Below are 6,943 nucleotides of genomic sequence, written 5' to 3'. Positions count from 1 at the left end.
CCCACACCGAACCCCAATCGGTACCCCTCTTCACCATCCATCCGTAAGGCAGACACTAACCTTTCTTCCTTCCCGGAAATAGGACTTCAACTTGCTATTACTGCTACACAGCCTTCTAATATGGCTGCTGCTTTGGCCTTACTCACTCAAGTCGACCACCCGGCCACCGCTCAATTCCTCCAAGCGGCTGTGGCTGTTTCTGGACAGCACGTGTCCTCTCACAAAATACTAAAATCTGGTGATGCAGCAGCTCTCCCTAACACTCTTCGGGACTCCCAGCACTGTGAACCCGCTGCACTTCAGCTTGGCACCCCACACACTAATGCTTTAACTACCGAGCAGCAGATGGCTCTACCTGGATCTTCTCGGTCTACCTCTACCTGCTCTTCTTCATCGGACAAGGATGACGCCTCCGAACACAACTTACAAAGTGACGTCGAGGAGGATTTCCCTCTATTGTCTCCACCACACACGAGATCTAGAACAACGGTCTTTGCCCTTCCTAAAACCCATGGACCTCTTACTATGGCTGAAGCAGCAAATGAAGATCTTCATCCGCAGGTCCAAGAGGAGGATAACCTCCCCACGTCTTCAAAGGCCAGCAACCGAAAGCCAAAAAAGAGGCTGAACAAAAAGAAATGGTAAACCTCCTCTCCCCCCCTTGTAAATATGTTCTTAGGTGCTTGGAACATCCGGGGCCTTGTTGACCCTCTCCGTCAAGCGGAAATCCGATCTTTGGTTCGGAATCATCGTCTCTCATGCATTGGCATTTTAGAGACCAAGATCAAAGTCTCAAATTTTATTACCGTATCCCGTGGATTAATACCGGGCCGGAGCTGGGTGGCTAACTATGACTACTCCCCCCTTGGTAGAATATGGATTGGTTGGGACCCCCAAGTGGTTGATCTTCTGGTGCTCTTCTCTTCTGACCAACTAATCCATGCACGTATTCGGCTGAACACGATGAATCAATCTTGCCTTCTCTCGATTGCTTATGGGGGGCACACCTTCATCGCTCGTCGATCCCCGTGGACGGACTTACTTCGGCTTAGTGACTGTGTACACCCTTGGATAGTTGCGGGGGACTTTAATGCCATAAAGGATCACACCGATAGAATGGGGGGATCTAATAGATGGATTCCCGCTTTTGATGAGTTTGGAGATTGCATTTCTAGTGCGGGCTTGGAAGATCTCGGATACGTGGGACACAGATTCACTTGGAGTACATCCTCTGGAGTGCTTCGTAAATAGCGAAAGATCGATCGCGTTCTTATCAACGAACATTGGAGTCGTATCTTCTCCTTCTCTGAGGCTACTTTCTTGGCACCTGGTATTTCCGACCATACGCCCATGGTTGTCAAAATTTTGCCGCCTCCTAACTCAAAAAAACCTTTCAAATTTTTCAATTTTTGGATGACCCACCCTTCTTTTAAGGACATAGTCTCTCAGACTTGGGCTTCTCAGCTGTTTGGTACTCCTATGTATGTTGTTTGCGCTAAGCTTAAGCTACTCAAATATCGCCTCAAACAACTCAACCGGAGCTCCTTCTCCGATATTTACGAACGTACCGCCCAAGCTCGGTTTGATCTTTCTTTGATTCAAGAGCGGTTGGAACAGGATCCCACTAACCAATCACTGGCGGACCGGGAACTTGTACATCTGAGGGACATTCGCTTCTCTTAGACTACGGGAGGAATCTTTTTTCAAACAAAAATCAAGGATCAAGTGGCTTAAAGAAGGGGATTTAAACACTTCATATTTCCATCACTTCGTCAACAAGAGGAGATTACATAATCGTATTTTATCGGTAGTTACGTTGGACGGAACAACCTTGACCGATCCGATTCAAGTAAAATCTCATGTAGTTAACCACTACGAAGCGCTCCTCAATACAAGTGACGATACTATTCAGCCGGATATTTCTGAGATTCGCCGGTTTCTATCTCATACCCTAGATGTTGAGCAAGTGGAGCTCTTATCTAGAGCCGTTACCGAGGAAGAAGTCCGGACCACCTTTTTCTCTCTCGCTAAAGGAAAGGCTCCCTGGACCCGATGGTTTTAACGTGGAATTCTTTATTTCGTCTCGGGATGTCATTGGCCCCTCCATCACCTCTGCCGTCTTGGACTTTTTTAGGATCGGCCACCTTCTAAAGGAAACCAATGCGACCATTCTTTCACTTGTTCCAAAATCTCCCAATGCATTGTCAATGAATGACTTCCGTCCCATCGCTTGTTGTAATACAATTTACAAATGCATTACCAAAATATTGGCTAATAGAGTGGCGGGCCTCTTGCCTTCGCCGATATCACCATCCCAGACGGCTTTTGTCAAAGGAAGGAGAATCACAGATAATATCTTGATCGCTCGGGAACTTTTCGCGGACTTTCACCATCCTCTCTATAGCTCCGGATGCGCCATTAAGGTGGACTTCGCAAAGCCTATGATACGGTTAGGCGGGGGTTCCTCGAGCGTGTCCTCCGAGCCTTTGGATTCCCGGTTTTCTTTATTGGCTTGGTAATGGAATGCGTTTCGACGCCCAAATTCTCAGTGGCCATCAATGGGGAACTCCATGGCTTCTTTTCTAGTAGAAGAGGCATTCGGCAAGGCGATCCTCTCTCGCCCTATCTCTTCACTTTGGTGATGGAAGTACTATCCGGGATTCTTCATGTAAAGTCCTCTACCCCCGGCTTTAAGCCATACTGGAGATGCAAGCACCCCAAGCTTTCACACCTCTTCTTTGCCGATGACGTATTACTATTCGTCGAAGGACACCTTCCATCGATAGAACTGTTAAAGAATGGATCGCATCTTTTTTCTAGTTGGTCGGGCCTCAACCCGAACTCCAACAAGAGTGCATTCTACATCTCGGGTGGCTCATTGAACTTACACGCACAAATCCAGGACCTACTGAACTTTCAACAAGGACACTTACCATTTCGATATCCGGGAGTTCCCATTATTTCATCCAGACTCTCCAAGACCGATTGCAATATCTTAGTCAATGCTATCACTGCCGAAGCACGGTCATGGTCTCGGCGCTACTTATCCTATGCCGGCCGTCTTCAACTCTTGAAATCTGTTCTACACTCTATCCACACATACTGGGCTGGCGTTTTCACTCTCCCCAAATCTGTTTTAAATAGAATCGAAGTTATTCTTCGACGGTTTCTATGGAAGGGTCCCGATCTTGGAGTTGGCGGGGCCAAAGTTTCTTGGGCCAATATTTGTCTTCCCAAGAGTGAAGGGGGATTAGGGATACGTAGGCTCATAGATTGCAACAAAGCCTTGATGTCAAAACACATATGGCTTCTCTTCACCGATAAGGAATCGTTATGGTGTAGGTGGATTCACACCAACTTTATACGTAAATCAAATTTTTGGATCGTGCCTAAACCCACCATATGTTCTTGGTCATGGAAGAAAATCCTAGATCTTCGTCAAGATTTCTTCTTCCTCTTCAAATGGAAGCTAGGGAATGGCCTATCAACATCCTTTTGGTTCGATCATTGGCATGACAAAAGTCCTCTTCACGGTTTTTTCACGCGGGGGACATTTATCGAGCTGGAATTCCTCGGATGATCACCGTTCGAGACTTTTTTCTCTCGAGCCTTCCCTTCATCTTATGCCCTTGCTGCCATTCGGCCATGGATTGATCCGGGACCTCCTTTGCTGGAAAACAGAGAAGACTCACTCATTTGGACTGCACATTCGACCGGCACTTTCTCCGTTGCCTCGGCTTGGGATCATATTAGGCCGAAAGGCCCTATTGTTCACCGGCATACATTCATTTGGGACAAAGCTATTGCGCCGCGGGACTCATTTATTATGTGGCTAGCCTCCCACAATCGTCTGCCGACTCAAGTATTGCTTCTCCAACACCGACGAATTGATGAGGGTTCTTGTGCTTTCTGTCATAACACACCGGATTCGGTAGATCATTTATTTTTTCGTTGCTCCATCACTAGTGAACTAGCTGCTACTTGGGCTTCCAACCGCTTGCTGAAATGGAGACCTAGACCTTGGAATGTTTTCATTAGATGGGCAAAGATGCATTTGGGTGGCCCTTCCTTTGCACACAAGATAGCCAGATTTGCTTTAGGTGCTCTATGTCATATTATCCGGACTACGAGAAATGACGTCCTCTTCCGCAATAAACAGTTGTATGCTCCGTGAATGCTCTTCCATCTCACCAAACTAATTAAGGACAAAGCTGTCTCTTTGGCCCCAATTCGGGACCACCCTCGGAACGCACGCATTCGGATAAAGTGGGGATTATCCAGCTCTATCTTTTCTTTGTAGACCTCATAAGCTGCAATTGTTGGTTATCTGTGCTGCTAATCTGGTCCGATGTTGCTGCCACATCCCCTTCCTTGTTCTGTTCCTCGGTTCTTCTGTGGCCTCTTGCTGCACTGTTGCCTCCGATAGGCGACCGGTTCCCGCATGCTGTGTTTGATTATTCTGTTTACTATTTCTTCGCTACTAATCCTATCTTCATTTGACTGATATTGCATAATGCTAGACCCCGCCGAGGACACCCTCCCACAGTCCTGCTGCTGGAAAACCCCCTCCCTATATTTTCCTCGGCTCTGGATATTACTCCTACTTCTCAACATGCCTCAGGTGGGGAACCGCGACTTCTATATGGGGTTCGGTTTGCTATACCATCTGCACTACACCCTTAACTAACTTTTACTTTCATTTCAGTTTGTTCATCAATACCGAAGCCACCCCGGAACTTCCCCTCTACGACCGGTCATTTGCTTCTGCTTCCTCATCTGGTAGTTGTATCCCGGCCTGCCCCTCTTACAAATTTTGGCGTCCGATGCACCTTCCTTCTCCTCCATTCCTACTTGGATATTGAAGCAGCCTACCAATGGAGCTCTCTTCGAGTTTGGGTGGGTCCGGACCTAATTTCTGAAGCCACCCCTCCCCCCCCTTTTTTACTCCCGGTCATTTGCTACTTTGCTCCCTCATCAGGCTGCTACTCCTCTCTAAAGCCACCAGGCAACTCTCTCGATGCTACCGTCCATCTACGGGTGGTTCCACATTGGATAGTTGTCTTCTGGCCCCCTTGGTGGCTCCCTCGGTTGTCCATTAAAGATTCCCTTTGGCTATGCTGATGGCGTCTCAACTTGTTGTTTGCTGGTTCTTGTGGTGTTACGCTTATTGGGGCAGAACTCTTATTGTCCTGTCTACTTTGCGGGTGTTCCGCCATCGTAATCTCCGTCCCACACTTCGTGTCTACTTGTACTCTTCGTTTTTTATAGTTCGTTTCCTTTTTCTTTAGGAAACGAAGAAAAAAAAAAAAAAAAAAAGGGGGAGAAAAGAAAAGGAAAAAAAAAAAAGAAAAATAAAAGAAAAATAAAAAAGGAGGTAGGTTGGAAGCACGGAAAAGATTTTTGAAAAAAAAAAAAAAAAAAAAACCATACATAATCCCTTCCTTCGGGAGGGTGTGGTTTGGGACTTGCCCGTGCTTGTGGATGTCCCATGTTTCTATCTCTTGTCCTTCCTATTTCTAATATGCAGCTTTCTACGAGGTTATCCCTTTCGAGTTCAACTTCATAATACTGCTGGAGCTCCTTCCCGAAGATACACACGACCTCCCCCCGATCCGGATGGCTTCTGTTCGTGCTGCTGCCTCCTCAACAAACCAGCTGTGGGTACCTCCGATCATTGCCTTCACCGCTTCCGAGATTGCTGCAAGAGGCCACTCTGTCTGCTCAGCCCCTCCACCGAACACTTAGTGGCCTTTTACGTACTCGGTTTTGTCTCTCTTAGGTTTATATGGATCGCCTTTTACTCTTGGCCCTCCCTTGACCTTTCTTTAGGGTTGTCTACCTTGTTAGCTTTCTTCTTTTCTTGCTCTTTCTTCTTCGTAGAGTCTCCGAGGAACAAAGGTTTGGAAAAAAAAAAAAAAAAAAGAAGATGGAAGAAGAAGTCCTCAATAAAAAGGAAAAGATATGAAAAGGAAAAAAAAAAAAAAAGGAAAGAAGAAGGAAGGAAAAAAAAAAAAAAAAACCAAACCCTTCTTCTTCTGCTTGGCACATTCTCATTTTTTAAGTTGTTTCGTGTTGGCTGCTTTGTACACGAATCCTTGTTTCCTAAGCTGGGTTTCTTTACTTACTATGCTTGGTCCCCCGTTTTTCTTTGCCGTCTACTTTTTGGGTCCGTAGTTTCTTGTTCTGCTTTTTGTGGCTGTTTGTTTTCTTTGGTCTCCTTCGTCCTCTGAATTCCACTTCTTGTGCGGACTCGGTCTTCTGTTGCAAATGCTGCTAAGCCTATCTTCGCTTTACGTTTGTTTCCCCCACTTGTAGTTGCTGGGGTTTCTCACACCTCTTTACCTCCTCCGTTAGCTTTTGTCGTTTGTTTGTATTTTCTTTTTTCCTTTCTCCATATCCTGGTTACGGTTTTGGGGAGCTGCGGACCTCCCATGTTGCGGCTTCTGTTGGGGCCTCTACTGCCCATCTTGCTGCTGTTCCTACGTTGTCGTTCTTCCGTGGCCGACCTGGGGAGGTTCCTCTTGCTGCGTCTTCCTGCGCGGGTCCACAACGGGTGGTCCTCACCATGTTCCCCTTCTCCAATTGCTCAAATAGTGCTGCTGGTTTTGGGGAGCTGCGGACCTCCCATGCTGCGGCTTCTGTTGGGGCCTCTACTGCCCATTTGCTGCTATTCCTACACTGCCGTTCCTCCGTGGCCGACTTGGAGGCTCCTCCCTTCTTCACTTGCCTTCAAGCTATTGCTGGTCTATATTTTGGCATTCGCTACACCCTCCCTCAGCTTCACACCTACGTAGATGTTCCTGTTGCTTTGTGTCTTCCCCGCTGGTCCACGACGGGTGGTCCTCACTCCACGTGCTCGCCGGTCTACTACAACCGTCTACCTCCTTTTGTTAGTGCTGCTGGGTTTATTGCTAGTTTTTTGGCCGTCTGTTTGGCCTTCCTT

The sequence above is a fragment of the Rhodamnia argentea genome, chromosome 6, assembly GCF_020921035.1.
Source record: "Rhodamnia argentea isolate NSW1041297 chromosome 6, ASM2092103v1, whole genome shotgun sequence".
Taxonomy (NCBI): Eukaryota; Viridiplantae; Streptophyta; class Magnoliopsida; order Myrtales; family Myrtaceae; genus Rhodamnia; species Rhodamnia argentea.
The sequence above is the reverse complement of the archived record's forward strand: the minus strand, read 5'-3'. Positions refer to the sequence as shown.